Consider the following 16667-nt stretch of genomic DNA (forward strand, 5'->3'; position numbering starts at 1 on the left):
TTCAGTTTTAGCATTCTGCTCCCACAGAAACCAGTTTTTCTTGATTATCAGGAACCAAGTAAGCAAGACTACCCCTAACTGATGTCATTCAGGGCACTTACATCCTCTTTGGCAATAGTATAGTGCAAATAAAGCGTGGGCAAGGTTAACATTTTTGATGCATTACAGTAAACTATAATTCCCAAATGACAGGTGAAGAAATTCTACATACCTGCACTTATTTTCAACTGTGTCTCAACTATAATTCAGAAAAGTAAAAAAAAGAAAATATCCTTAAAAGATCAGCTCACTAGATTAACTCTTTAGCTCTTACAAGAAACGTGTGTATATCAAAAAGGTGGAATTTCATAGGCATGGCAAGGCAAATACGAAAGATTATTGACAACTAATTATCACAGGAACCTGTGGATTCAAGGAGTGCCCTTTAAACCTGGTACGGGTGCTGTGAGGCAAGAGATGCAATTACTGTTCTGCTCTTCACATCATTCTTCGCTGCTGAACTTACAGTGTGCAGCTTCTTTCCATGACTCTTTTCTTTACCTCTTCTCCTTGCAACACCTAGCAGTCTCCAGCCTTTACTTCCTGAGGGTGCTCAGTTGCTCTTCAGGAAAGGCATAATCTCCCTCCAAAACATCCTACCTGACCCACTCAATTTCTCCTTAAATTAAAATAACAGACTAAGCAAAATAATCAGGGAAGAGATCATATGCTATCTGCCACAGCTGAACATGTTGTTACTTGATATGAAGTAGGTGCACCCTGACCTTCTGTATGACAAAATATTGAAGATGGTAGAAGGGATGAATAGCAGATCATCTGTCATGTATTTAAAGTTATTTTAACTAACATAACATTTAACTCTTAACATTTTTACAAATAGGACCTATAATTTCTCTCTGTGCCCTCTCAGAAGGTCCACCCTCCAAATTTACATATTATTTACATGTTTACATTCCATATTTACACCATGACTTTTATTTCTATTCCATTATAAGAAACCATAGAGAAATTGTGTAAATGGAGCCTGCAAAAGTATTTTACAGAGTGTTTAAATGTTCACAATAGTACTGAAAATGTATACAATAAGTACAACAGCTTTAATCTTATTGCTTAAAAAAAATGAATCTCTCTTGTCCTCCTGGAAAATCAATGCCAAAAGTGTCAACGCTGTCCTTCCCTTCTTTCTTTTCTATGATCCAGTCTATCTGCTTTCAGCAGTAAGAACTGGATTCATCTCACCTATCTTTGGATTTTTAGCTGGAATTCTAAGTGCTTGGTGGTGTACTGTGACCCTACTATGCCTCTGTAGTCAACAAAAAGAGTTATTTGCAGAGGCTGACCCAGAGCTTCAGTAGTCATTTCACTCATAGAGGGATGTATGGACATTCAGCTTCTAGATAACTCAGTTAAGTCTCTAAATTTAGGTGGCATTGATCCTTGACTGAGTCTTAAACCTTGTAGGAATAGAGGCAGTTTTCTGGTCCAAATAGTGTTAGTGAGAACAATCAGCAAAGCACGCAGCAGCAAAGTGAAATTGGAGTATTAAAGGTCCTCTTTTTTATGGTATTCCCCCAATTCCCTATGTTACCTGCAAAAACCCCAAATTAAAGTCCTGTAGATATTTTTGGCATTGAATGGAAGGAAAAAATAAATTTGCATTCGCCTGTATCTTAACTCTGTATTTTTCTGGTTATCATAGGGTTTTGATTTTGGTACACTCTGGAAGACCGTAAAACCAGGAAACCTTAACTTGGCATCAGCAATGATTCTTGACACTGAACATAGACATCACACAGAAAAAGAAGGATGAGCTTTTTTTTCATCCGGAGCTGCCTTGACATCATTCAGAAGAATTCATTCTAATCTTAACACTACAGAGATTTTAATAAAATTGCAAGACTTCAGAAATTAAAAACAAATTATTAAGAAGATGGTATGATAGGATTTTGTTGAAATATGACTTTTTCTGCAAGTATTGAAAAAGTGGAAATGTAACAGCATTTGGAAAATGCAGAAAAGTGTAAATACAGTGAATAGCTGAAGTTGTTTCAGAAGATTCTGACTTGGTGAAACAAAAGCTGCATAAAAAGAACATGATTGAACAGTGAGAACAAATAAATCATGAACAGTTCATTAGAAAGGGTGATGTATGTTTCATTGTGAATAATTCCAAATGGTTCTAGAAAGTAAGATAGGTGTTGTAAGGAAACAGTTTCATATTATTAGGCATAGATCTCTTAACATGACTATTCAAAGTTGTTGAACATGCGCAGCCATTGAGAGGTTAGAATGCTATACCCCTCTAAAATCCAGATTGTTTGCTTCAGGTCAGAGTAATCTGTTGTAGCTTTAGCAACCGAGCTAACTAAATTAAGCTAACTCATTGAGATGCCTAAATCAGAGCTAGTAACCACAGATGTTCTCCATAGCTCACGGACAGCAATAAGCATCTGCAATGAGGAGAACAACTCATCCTGAGGCATCTAAGGATCCTTGACAGTGTAATTAATGGTCTGGATGATGCAGCAGAGTGTACCTTCAGCAAGACTGCAGATGACACCAAGCTGAGACGAGTGGCTGATACACCAGAGGCTTGTGCTGCTTTCCAGAGAAACATCGACAGGCTGGAGAAATGGGCTGACAGGAACCTCATCATGTTCAACAATGAGAAGTGCAAAGTCCTGCACCTGGATAGAAACAACCTTAAGCACCAGTACACACTGGGGGACACCTGGCTGGAAAGCAGCTTTGCAAAAAAGGACCAGGGGCTGCTGGTGGACACCATGTTGGACATGAGCCAGCGATATGCCCTTGCTACAAAGGTGAATGGGTATCCTGGGATGCATTAGGAGGAGTGTTGCTAGCAGATTGAGGGAGGTGATCCTTCCCCTCAGCAATGATGAGTCCACATCTGGAGTGCTGTGTCTAGTTCTGGGCTTCCCAGTACAAGAGAGATATGAACATACAGGAGACAGTCTAGCAAAGGGTCATACAGATGACTAAGGGACTGAAGCGAGTGACATGAGGAAAGGCTGAAAGAGCTGGAACTGTTCAGCCTGGAGAATAGAAGGCTCGAGGGGTGGGTGGGTGGGGGGGTGGATCTTATTAATGTATATAGATGTCTGAAGCCATGGTGTAAAGAAGATGGAGCCAGACTCTGTTTAGTGGTACCCAGAACCAGGACCAGAGGCAACAGCCCAAAATTTAAGCACATGAGCTTTCCTCTGAATATAAGGAAACACTTCTTCACTGTGAGAGTGACTGAGCACTGGCACAGGTTGTCTAGGTTGTGGAGTATCCCTCCTTGGAGGAATTCCAAAGCCATCTGGACAGGGTCCTGGGCAACCAGCTCTAGGTGACCCTGCTTGAGCATGGGGTTATTTCCAGAGGTCTCTTCCAAGCTCAGCCATTCTGTGATTCTGTGAAGGAAGCTTACATATTCCACCCTCAAGAAAAGCTTTCTTCTCTCACTTGATTATGAAAAGATGGTGAATAGCCAAGTGTTAGGGGTTCAGCTTCTAGACATGTGAAGTTAGGTTAGATGACTGATGATTTTCACTCATAGTTACCTAAATACAGATTTAATTGCTTAACTAGTCAGCTTTTGGACATACAGGCATAAGCAAGCCCTTAAGATGACTTCTGCATTTTATTAAATTTAATTTTCACCAGTTCAGTAAACTGTGTGAACAAGGTCCAAAATAGAAAGTGAAGATTATAAAACTTCCTATTCCATAAAGAGATGTTTGAATATCTTATCTGATCTGAGTTAATTTTTTTCTTATGGAAATGAATTCACAGGGGAAGAAAAAAAAATACAGTGTAAGCACAGTAACTATAACATATTTGTCAACAAAACCGACTACATAATTGTAACATAATCTATCAAAAATTTTGACCCTTGCCTTATTCTTAGTAAATGTTATTTTCCTGTGGCTAATTTAGTTTCTAAGTGGAAATTTTGCAAACTGCCTTGAAGTAGCTTAAAAAGAGTCAAACAAAAGCACATAGAAGTTAGTCAACACGAAGTCTAATTTTGCACTGGATTCTCTTCCTAAGGTATTTATTGGACCCACTCATTAAACTGTCATTACTTGAAGCTTTGTAAATATCAAACTAAGGCAAAATTACTATACATGTAAGTCTACTGAATTTTTAAAGTGCTTCCTCATTTTGTTCACGCAAATCAGATAGAGTAGAGAATCATAATTCCTCAGCTGAAAGTTACTATTCCCATTCATTACACTCCTCAGCTAAAATACAGTCACTGTCATTGAGACAAAGAATCATTCAAGGCTGGAAGTGACCATGGCATGTCTCAAGTCAAACTTCTTCTCAAAGCGGAGTCAACACTGAATTCAGAGTAAGTTGCTCAGGGACTTACTCATAGCAGGTCCATGCTGACTGTTCTGAATTACCTCACCTTTCTCCATGTACTCAGAAGTGGCTTTCAAGCAGACATGCTTTACATTTTTCTCAGGGGACAACCTGAAGTCCTCTGGATTGTGCTTCTTGCCATTTGTGAGGACAGGACATTTGCTTTTCTCCCATCATCAGGAACCTCCCTGACCCAAACTCTATGACCATTCAGAGATGACAAAGCTACCGTCCTCTGCGTCCTCAGAGGCATCCCATTTTGTCCCATGGACTTTGATGGGTCAAGGTTTCTCAGGAGAACCCTCACTCAATTCTTTTCCTCTACTGTTATTTCCTCTCCTCCTTAAACCCTGACCCTAGGCACAAAAGCACAAACCTAGACTAAGACACCAGCAATTAAAGTTTCACAACTGTGCACACAATAACTGGAAATTGAAGGTAGGCAACTCTGTATCACTCGTACATTATCACAAGAATACATCTAATTGTGCATTAAAGGTGGGGTTCTTCATTAAGTTTTGCCTTAGAGAGTGATCTAGTTTTATTCAGGCACCTAAAGCTTAACTGTATAAAAGTGTAGTCATGGTAGTTTAAACCAAGTCCTCACAGGATCTGAAAAGCAGGGGGCAAAAAAGGAAGGCAGGTGCACCTGGGTGGGTGAAGAAAAGCCAGAAACACTCACCTCAGACTAAGCTGTCACAGAATGACCTACTCAGCTGAACGCCAGCGCCCTTGGACATTTTTACAACCCGTGGGGACAGACATCTGCAATGAACAAGTCAAAACTCTAAACTAGAGCTAAAAAAATAGTCTTCTGGGTGTTCTTGACTACAGAAGCAGCAAGGGCTGACTACCTTTGAGACAAACCATTGTCTCAAACAAACTTGATGAGTGTTGATTTCAACAGTAGTTTCAGCTTAATAACAGTCATAACTGACCCACAAACAGACGTCTTAGTGCAATTCAGCGGACAGCGTGGATGGAATAGCATACAGTGAAGCTAGGACCTATTTCAGCCAGTACTGTCAGCCAAACAAGTGCTTGTCCAACTGCATCCTGGGCTGAGTAAAATTTAGATTGCTAAAGTCAGACCAGACAGATCCCATCTCTTATGTGTACACAAGGTAACCCTGGAAGTTCGTATGTGTGACATATTTGAAGCTCTATCTTAAAAAAAAAAAAAAAAAGAAAAAAAAAGAAAAAAGACACTGCCAATGTTTTCTGTTATTTCTTTGTATGTTATGTGTAGATAATAAACTTGTGAGAGGTGTATTATTGCTAATGCTAAATTATTTTCAAATATAGACTTAAGAAGTTGGAACCCAAGATATGAGCATTTCCAGGTATGCACCAAATACATATTTACAGGCTAATACTCAATGATTCATATCTTTTGGATGTGAATGTTGGCTTGTTATTCTATTTTCACTTCATCATTCATTTCAGCAAATTTTATTCTAAATCTAATCCTTTGGAGACAGTTTGGAGGAAATTAGTATTTGTTCTTGGTGGAAAAATAATAAACAGCATTTTTAAAATTCTGTGTTCATAAATACATATTTTGAGTATGTTGAGTTTTCTGTATAAGGAATTCCTAGTTTACTGTCCAAGTTTAACTTACCATTTTTGTCTCTGAAACATTTAGACTCTGCTTTCTGCTAGATGTGCTGAAGTAGCTTAATAATTGAATAAATAAATGCATTCATTACTTATTTGTACAGTACCAGTTGATAAGAAATCAGTCAGTGTCATCCACGGATTTTCCACTTTGTTAAAAATTATCACGATAGTATTGACATTGAAAAGGAAGCAATATATATTACTGGGGTTTGTGAAATGAAGAGGTGAAAAAGGGTTGTTGTGCTGTTCCTGATGCTGCAGTCGATGATGGAATTTTCTTCCTGTTATAAATTATCTAGCTTGAGAATTTCTACTCTAGTGTCACTGAGAGAAATGTTAATGACTTTTCAAGCCCACTCTTCTTTTTTATGTCAGTGTGCTACCTAAGATCAAGGCACTCTCTTCAAATGTATTTAAGCTCATAAATTAAATCAGCTGGTGATCAATGCTTAATGTTTACATTGCAGACACCTCAAGATTCTTTAGCATCTAATTACATTTGTATTATCAGATTACTGTAGAAAAATTCTTGGACCAGCTTCTTATCCACAGCAACATATGTTATGACATTGATTTTGGTGGCATCCCATTGAAATGAGGACTTATTTGAACTAAGAATCTAACTCTTAATGGAAGAGAGGTTAAAGTTAGGGAAGAGGAGTACAGGGATGCCCTTTTGTCATTTTTATCTGACTTTATTTGCTTTTAAAAGATGGATTACAGAAGAAAACCTGTCAAGGTTAGCATTAACCTAACATGTGTTGGCCTGTTATGAATGAAGAAGCGTATTTAGGTGACAAGTGGCACAGCACCACCACCCAAGTTTCCATTAGGACCAGACTGTACATATGCATTTATAGCACAATTGCCAACATAAAATCTTAACATAAAGGTTCATGTTTTTTACATTTGCTTCATACCTTCAGTTTGAATATAAGAAAACAACAGTGAGGATATAGCGGAAATTCTCAGTCGCATAACCAAGTCTTTCTTCCTTCTGTTTTCTTCTGGGTCTGTTAAAGGTGGTATTCCCACAGCAGTTCCAGAGATAAGATAAGATGAGAAATCCTGTTCTCACAAAGGATTACTTGTCTCATTATACCAGTGTATTGTTTGTTCTACACTTTGACTAAAAATGCATATTTTAAAACTAGTGTTACTTATTTAGTAGTACTAAAGAACTGTAGTTTGAATCAGGGTCACATTGCATCTACTTTATTCAAACAACAGAAAATCAAATTTTCCTGGCTGTCCTAAAATCTGGTCAAAGAACAAAAACTATAATCAGACACTATGAAAACTGAAAACAAAGGGTGAATTTAGCAACAGTAACACCGACAGTAAAACATTATATAGCCACATGCACAAAGTCAGTGGTTCAGATTCATATTTATATTATGACTCTTTATAAATAAAAAGACATTAGCAAAGAACATAAAACTTCTTTGTTGCAATGTATATAAAAGCCATATAATAGTATGCTTTTGTGCAAACCACATTAACATTTGGATTATGTGATAAACTGGAGTCATAAATCTGAAAAAAATCACAGTAATAAATATGTACAAGCAAAATAAGTTGAAAATTAATACAATATTTTTTATTCCAGTAAAAATTTTCAGCACTTTGATGGCAATGAATTCTGCACATTTTGGTAGAAATTTTTGCATTTAAAGGATTTTTATGTTAAATTCTTTCCTCAGTTATGTTGTGCCTAGACAAATACATCACCTAAAGCACTATCATGAATAATTGTGACTCAAACATAGGCAATACTTGAAAATCTGTCCTTAAATTTATTTCTGATTGTTATGTAGAGAATATTATCTGCTTAGATATGACTAGTAATGCCTGAAAAGGCAAATAATCACTCACCTTGCAGTAACTGGTTCTGTGGGACACAGGGTTTACAAAGATTTCATTGTCTTGTGCATCTGTATCCCATGTGAGAAATGTAATTCCTTTCTAATAAACTAGTAAGAGGCACAGCAACTTTATGAGCTTCCCATTTTACTCAGTAATAAACACACCTTATTGTCAGTACGCCAGATTTGTGAAGACAGAACACAAGCTTGAGAAGCTTAGCTACAATTATATGAATAAGACTTAGTTTTTTAACACAGTGGAAACTTAGTGAGTTGCAAGCAGTGTCTTATTTGTGGAGATGAATAAGAAGCCTACTGCAGTATTAACAGAAAGAGTTACCTATCAAATCAGGCATCTAAGTATTACACAATAGCACAATGTGGTATGGTATCAAACTACAGATGGAACAGAACATTGTAGTTACAAATGTCAATCACTTTTCAGAAAGATTGAAGCAGGGATTATGTGAGTTCAGTCCATATAAATTGTCACACATTCTGAGATATTCTTCATCATTAAAATGTGGCATGTACATTTGTCATTTGAAACCCACTCAGACTCTTTGAAGGTACCTGCTGTTCTGAAAATGCAAAAACCAGTTTTGGTGGACATGTAGTTGTGGGTCTAATCGAGACCACTCCAGTAGGAAGAAAGTCAGTATAAACATCTCAATAATACAAGGCTGTGCTTTGGCTTGAGAAGGAGGTCTAGGAAAAGAAACTGAGGAAGGGATACATTAATTTGAGGGTAAATCAGCTGCAGTGGAGAACGTAAGCTGAATGCTTTCATGGAAACCTATCTAGCGGGAGTCAATATGAGCTCAGGAATTACTTTACTTTCTAGTAACTAAGCCACATGGAAAGTAAACTTCAAGAAAAGGGATGAACAAAACAGGTACTAAGGATCTACTAGACCAGGAATGTCATATGGAGCATGAGAAGTACAAGTAGAAATTTCAGTCCTTTAAGCAACCTTGATAAATAGACCTTGACCAACTACTGAATGAACAATAGTGTTCTGCCTATCAGTATAGCGTATCTACATCACAGGCCGTATAAATTGTTTTTATGCTACAGTGTAAGGATGGGAAATTTGGAAACCAGAGAACCAGTCCGAAGGAATAAAAGAGAAAATAGAAATCATGATTTCATGCTGTAAAATCTCATCTTGAAAATTATTTCTGAAGAATGTTTTAAAAAAACCTGCAGTGTTTGGATTATCTGACAGCAGCTGGGACTTTTGAATTTGTCAAGTTCCTACACCATGGAACTGACAAACACTTTCAACTGTGATGCCACCTTTTTAGAGAACAATGGTTATTTGTACTCTGTCCAAGATACTATATATCAAGTGTATCTCTTTTACATACAGCTACATAAAATGAGCCAGGGACCATTTTCTGGCTCTGAGGTCAACGTTTCAGCTTCAAAATGTTGCACATCTAAACCTCATATTGAACCTTACATAGATCTATTTAACACACAAGTTAACACCCTTTAAACACCTGAATGAGTCCAATCTGTGAGGTGGTACACTGAAGACTGAGCTTGTCACCAACAGGAAAGATTGAGTTCATTTTACATCAGAGATAAAAGAAGATAGAGAGGACACAACTTTTCATATTCTATGCAGACAGTTGTGCTGTCATTACTCAATTTTCTGCTAACAATCTATTTAAAAGCATATGTAAACCTCTTCTTAATCTGAAAGGTTTTGGACCTTTGGTTCCTAGTTGCAAAAATAGTGGCCCAGCCACCAGGCTGGAACAATAAGGTAGTGGGACAACATTAATCCTTCCTGCTGGACCTTCATCTAGAAAGAAGTGCAAAATTGATGGGAAGGCAGAAAACAAAAGAGCTTGACTTTCCAGTTCATAGGGAAGGGAGCTCCCAAGAAGGCAGAGCCCCAGAGCTGCTGAAGAGAACTTCATGGTAAATGGAGATGCTTACTGTGTGGGCCCAATTTAAGTTCTTATTTAAACACACTCTCTTAGTCATGGTTTCATATTGGTCAGCTCTAGGCTGTTCTTCATACAGGAGATGAGAACACTTCCCACCTCTGGAGGCAATTATATGCAGGGGTAGTTGCCTCAAAAAAAAAAAAAAACCAAACAAAAAAAAACACCAAAAAAACCCAACAACAAAAACGAACAGAGAAAGAGAAGTACCTCAGATCTTCCATGTCAAGATTTGTTAGGCAATTTCTTTTCTGTGCAGAAAGACAGAGCCCACAGACAACCCAAACCATACTGCTGTAATCACTCGACTTAATGGCAGGCTGAGAACAACACAAAATTTGTCAGTGGAACTGTCCAATCAGACCATTTCTGCAAATACACAGGAAAAAAAGACTAGATAAAGGTATGTGTCCCACCATGCAGTACTTTTGCTGAGAATGAAAATGGATGCTGAAACTGAATTATATTCTTGGGACACCCACAACTTCTTTGGCAACCTCTTCCAGTGCCTCATAATAAAAAATGTCTTCCTTATATCTAATCTAAATCTATTATCTTTCAGTTCAAAGCCATTACCTCTTGTCCTATCACTATGTGCCCTTGTAAAAAGTCCCTCTTCAGCTTTCTTGTAGGCCCCCTTTAGGTACTGGAAGGCCGCTCTAAGGTATTCCCAGAGCCTTCACTTCTCCAGGCTGAACCCCAACTCTCTCAGCCTCCCTTTGTAGGATCATAGGGGGAAGCTGTGATAAGCATCTATTACAGACTGCCTCAACAAGAACACAAGTTAGACAAAGCTTTCTTTGAACATCAGAAAAAAACCTCATGATTGTAGGCCCAGGTTCTCGTGGTGGGGGAGTGTCTTTAAGCACTCCAGTATCTGCCTGAAGGGTAGCATGGTGGTGTGTAAGCAATCTAAGAGTTTTCTGGAGTCCTCTGAAGACAGTCTTTTGACACAGGTGATACACAAGATTAATAACAAAGGTAATCTGCTGAGTGTTCTAATAAGGAAGGAAAAACTGATTGGTGATATGAATATCAATGCAAGATTTGGCTGCAGTGACCATGTGATGATGGGAATTCAAGATCTAGAGAGAATCAATGAAGGCAGGTAGCAGAAAAAAGACCTTTGATCTCAAAGCAGAGTTTGGCTTATTCGGGGATTTGTCTGTCAGGATCCTATCAGAGGCTGCCCTGAAAAGGAGACCAAGAAAGCTGATTGATCTTCAAGGGCATCTTCCTCAAAATGCAAGAATAGCTCCATCATGGTGTAAGAGAATTTAATCAGATATAGAAGGCCAATCTGACTTAATGGGGAACTCTTGATTGGTCTCAAATGCAAAATAGCAAGTGTACAGAAGATGGAAGCAGGGAAAAGCTATCCAGGAGGATTACAGAGACACTGCTTGAATGTGCAGGGAATGAACTGGGAAAGCAAAAGCTCAGTTGGGACTCAAATCAGCAAAGCATCGGAAGGGTCACAAGGACTTTTATAGGTAAAACAAAGGAAGAGTAAGAAAAATTTGGACCTGTTGCTAATAAGTTGAGGCACTAGTGACAAAAGATACAGGAAATGCTGAAGTACTCAGTGCTTTCTTTGCCTCAGTCTTTACTGGCAAAATCTGCTTCCAGGTCCCTGGGCCTAGTGGCAGAGTGTGCAGGAGTCAAGTGCTACCCATGGTACAGAAAGAGTGAGTTGGTGATAATTTAAGCAAGCTGGACATACACATGCATCCAGTACTGAGAGTTGGCCAGTGTCATTGCAGGGATGCCTGATATCATCTTTGAATGGTTATGGTGATCAGGGGAAATTTCTGATGACTGGAATAACACAAAGGTCACAATAATCTTCAAGAAGGTTGAGAAAGAGAATTGTAGGAACAGGCCAGTCAGCCTTACATCAGTCCCCAGGAAAATTGTGGAGCAAGTCCATATGGAAATAATTTTCTGGCACATGAAGGAGATGAACATGATTAGGAACAGTCAGTTTGGATTTATCAAAGCAAGACATGTCTGACCAACCTGATTGCCTTCTGTAGATAAGGGGAGAACACTAAATGTTGTTTTTACCTTGGCTTTAGCAAAGCTTTTGATATAATCTCCCATAGCATCTTGGTAGACAGGAGATAGAGGTACTAGATGGGTGTACTACAAAATGCATGCAGAGCTGGCAGCCATCAGCAGCTGAAAGCCCACCTGGCAGTTGATTATTAGTGGCACTCCTCAAGGGTGAATGCTTGGGGTGATTGTAGGGAAGCAGTGAAAGCCCACTGCTCCACAGGGGTGGGGATCCAGGAGCTGAATGCAACAACACAAGCAGCAGGGCAGAGGGCTTGGTGGTAAGAACCCAGTCCCACAGTACCTAAACAAGGCAAGTGGGGTCTGGCTGTGGTAGCCAGGGTCAGACATCATCCAGTGATCGCAAGGCAAGCCTGTAGTGGCAAGGCACAGCCAAGGTTAAGCCAGGAAATCATTCCACAACTCAGGGTCCAAGCCTGGATCAGCAGGGCCCATGACCAGGAACGGGTGTGGCTGCCATGCAATGGGAGCTGTAGCTCAGGTGGGGGCCAAACAGTTGAGCTGTAGCTTAAAGCAGCTCCCAAGAGAAACGCATCAGCTTTTGATGAGGTCTTCCTGCAGAACTGTCTGGGATCACTCTGCCCAAGACCACCAAAGGAAAGGGGACAGCCCTTTGTTGTGCTATCCCTAAGTTTGCCCTGAGCCCAGAAAGCCAGACCTCCAGGAGGGAGGAGGCTCTTGGGGCCCTTGTATTGATGCTGTTTAATGTCTTTATTAAAGACCAGAATGACAGGATGGAGTACACTCTCAGTTTTGTGAATGATATCACTGAGAGGACCAGTTGATAAGGTAGAGGGCTGGGCTGCCGTGTGGAGGGACCTCAAAAGGGAGAGAAACAGGCTGGCAGTCCTGCCAGGGAAAAGTAACTGGCAGCAAGGCAGGCAGAGGCAGACCTCACTAACAAGGATCCAGAATGCTGAGTCATTAAATCCAGGTCAGGATCGGGTCTGGACACAACAAACAGGTCCAGCTCCAAACTAGTGATCACCTCAAAAGCCTGCAGTGACAAGGCAGGTCTGATGCCATGTTAGGTAGGTCCAAAGGCAAAGCAGAGGGTCTGGGCCAGGGTCAGGATCAAGAGGGTACAGGATCAGGCACAGATGTAGATGCCATACAACTGCAACGTAGCACAGGCAGGGGCCAACAGTACAGCCTCAACTTAAAAGCAATTCCCAAGGGAACAGAGGGGCATGCCCTCACTTCTGTCTTGCTTCCCAACAGCTCTTACCAGCGAAGGAGCTGACCTTGGACTGAGCCAGCTAGACTGCTTAACTCAGCAAACTAAATTACTAGAAAGGGGAGAATGTGCTTAGGAACCTGACCTCATCTTATGAAATTCAGCAAAGGCAAATGCAAAATCCAGCATCTGGGATAGCATATTGTAATGGCACAGACCAACTATCTAGAAAGCAGATCCGTAGAAAAGGCGCTAGGGTTACCTAAAGGACAAGAAGATACACATGAATAAGCACTGCACTTCTGCAGCAATGCAAGCTTAAACAGAAATCAGGTTGCATTAGTAAGAACATAGCCAGTGGGTTAGCTGAAGTGCTTGCTCTCCTTTAGCTGGCACTTGTGAGGCTGCATTTGGAGAACTGTGTCAAGTTTGGGGCTCCCCAGTGTAAGAAACACATTGACAACTGGCAGAGTGAGTCCAGCAGAGGCCCTCAAGATAGTTAGAGAAAGAGAGCACATGACATACAAGTTGAGGCTGTGAGCACTGGGCTTGCTTATTTTGAATTAAGGAAGGCTAGGTGACAGCTAACTGCCGTCTTCCAACATGCAGTAGGTGGAAAAGGAGTAGATGGAGCCAGACTTCTTGGATATTCACAGTGAAAATGAGATGCAATGAACAAAAGTTGCAGGAGTGCAAATAATTACAAGGGGGGGAAAAAAGTCACTGTGAGTATGGCCAAATATTGGAAGATTCCCAGACAGGCTGTAAAATCTTCAACTCTGGAGATATTCAAAACTTGACTGGACAAGGTTCCTCAACCAAAGTTCAATGTTGGATCTAACTTCAAAGTTTACCCTGCTTAAGGCCTCACAGTGTCCAGGGCTGGGGAGTCAGAGAAGGGAAAATTAGGCCAGGTCAACTTCCAAGGACTGTGCCAGCCTGAACTATGTCATGCATCTCACTGTCAGCCCAGCTTTTAGGATGTCTGAGAACATACTTTGAAAGCAAGACATGGAAACATGGTCTGTATGTAACTTCCATTATAAGGTTATAACGAACCTATATATACTGTTCATTATAATGAAGAACGACTTACTGTCCACATGGAAAATAGTGCTGTGTGTGCTTCTGCAAGGGTGACTAAGGTTTGATACTATATAATAATGTCATTAATGATCTGGATGATGGAATAGTGTGTGCTTATTAAATCTGCAAACAACACTAGGCTGGAAGCAACTGTGTGTACATTGGAGGACAAGATCAGAATTCAAAATGATCCTGATGAACTGTAGGAATGGCTTGAGAAAAACAGGATGTTATTGAACAGACACAAGTGCGAGGCATTACTTTCAGAAGGCATACTAAATTGCACAAATACAGGACGTGGCTCATCCAGCTTGTTTGTACTTCTGCAGAACAGGATCCAGGGGCAACAGAGGATCACAAGTTGAATAAGAGTCAAGAGTGTCATGTTGCAGCAATAAAAGCAAACAACACTGGCATTTTTTCTTTAAAAGGTGTAGCCTGCAAGACACGTGAAATAATCTTTCCACTCTACACAGTACTATAAAGTCTCAGCTGTAGTAGCCAGCGCAGTTTTAAGCAGTACTTCCTGAAAGATGTAGAATAATTAACTCAAGATGATGACCTTAAACATAAACCCTACTGAAATTCTGATGACAGGCTAATTTTGACTTACTTTCTTGGGGCAACTGTAAACATCCAGAAATACATAATTTTCCCTGCTATGTGCCATATCCCTTCTTTTACAGTCACAGATCAAAATGAGTAAGCCAACATCAATAAAATATCCTGAAAGGTAATCCTAAAGCAGGGAAAAAATAAATAAGGCTTGGAACTTGAGGAAGAAGTATGTCATAGCTCTTTCTTCTCTAGAGGATAGATAGTGGTTTTTGGGGTTTTGGGTTTGGTGTGTTTTTTGTTGTTTTTTTTTGGGGGGGGGCAGGACAATGACACAGAAAACTAATTATCCTGATTAACACATTCTTTTCATTTTAGTGCAAGCAAACAAAACAAGCAACTAAATAAATCCCTTTGGATAAATACTGCACTTACTTTGACTCGTGAAACTTCTCTGAAGTCAGTTGCTTTTCTGGAATATAATGAATATATTTATTTGGTGTTTGGGTGTTTTAAAAAACCATTTCTGTTACAGATATAATAGCTAAATATATAATTTAGGGAGATAATCATAGAATCATTGAATCACAGAACAGCCCAGGCTCAAAGGGACCTCCAAAGATCATCATCTGGTCCAAACTTTCATGGGAAAGAGAGCCTAGATGAGATTATCTAACACCTTGCCCAATCACATCTTGAAAACCTCCAGTGACGGAGATTCCAGAACATCCCTAGGGAGGTTGTTCCAATGAATGATTGTTCCTTCTTATGTCGACTCTCCCAGTGCAACTTGTATTTACTGCCCCTTGTCTTCTCCATGTAGCTCTTTGTGAAGAGAGTCTCCATCCTCTTTGTAGCTGCCCTTTAAGTACTGGAATACTGCAGTGAGCCTCGCCCCCGGCCACTGCCAAGCCTTCTCTTCTCCACAGAGAAAAGACCTAACTCCTTCAGCCATTTCTCACAGGGCAGGTTCTCCATTCTCCAGCCCTTTGATCATCTTTGTGGCCCTCCTTGGGACCCTCTCCACTCTGTCCACATCTTTCTTGAGTTGTGAGGACTGAAACTGGACACAGTATTCTGGGTGCTAACAAGTGCTGAGCAGATTAGGAAAAAAAAGTGATGAGTAGAGTGCGAAATAACATCAAATAATACTCATAGTTACTGTAGATTCCTGTTGATAATATCAATGATATTTCAGTAAACTGTTGAGTATTTGCTGATAGTAAAATAAAATAATAAATTATATATTAAAATATTTTAAAAATAATAAAACCAAACACATACTTTGTTGGCACAAACTAGGCTATCGATTTTAATTGATCTTCCTTCCATTGATCTCTATTCCTCGGTGTATTGTAAATGTTAAGTCCTTAAAGTTAAAATTTAATGGTATCTGTTTAGGAAAATGCTTCTAATGAGTTATGACAGCTTGCGATCTTTTTTGTCTGCTGTTGTTGGTCGTTCTGTGGTATATAGACAAAGTGTGTGACCAGCATCTATTCTGTCTAAGCATTTATGTGGTTCCAAGTAGTTGAAGTATAATCATGCAGAAGCATATAAAATAAACATTGTTTGCCAATTACTTATGGTTTTTTTTGTCAACAAATAGAAATGTATAATAGCAATGATTAGTTTGTTGTATTATTGCAGAGAATGTTTCCACCAAAACTTAATTTCCATCATAAATTATTGTCTAGAAACACATTAAAAGAATAATGCCAGAAGTAACAATAATTTAGCTCATACATATGGAACTTAATGCTTGCTTGTTGTATCATTTTTAAGACACCTGAATTAATTTTGTAAGAGATACATTTTTTTTAACTCTAATTAGAATTTGAAATTTCTATGAAAAAATATTTTTTGTTAAAAACTGTACATGGATATCTAGTTGTAAAAAGTGTCTTGGACTAACAATGGCATTATGCACTGATTTCTTTGTGAATTGGCAAC

This window comes from Falco rusticolus, chromosome 2 (assembly GCF_015220075.1).
Source record: "Falco rusticolus isolate bFalRus1 chromosome 2, bFalRus1.pri, whole genome shotgun sequence".
Lineage (NCBI taxonomy): Eukaryota > Metazoa > Chordata > Aves > Falconiformes > Falconidae > Falco > Falco rusticolus.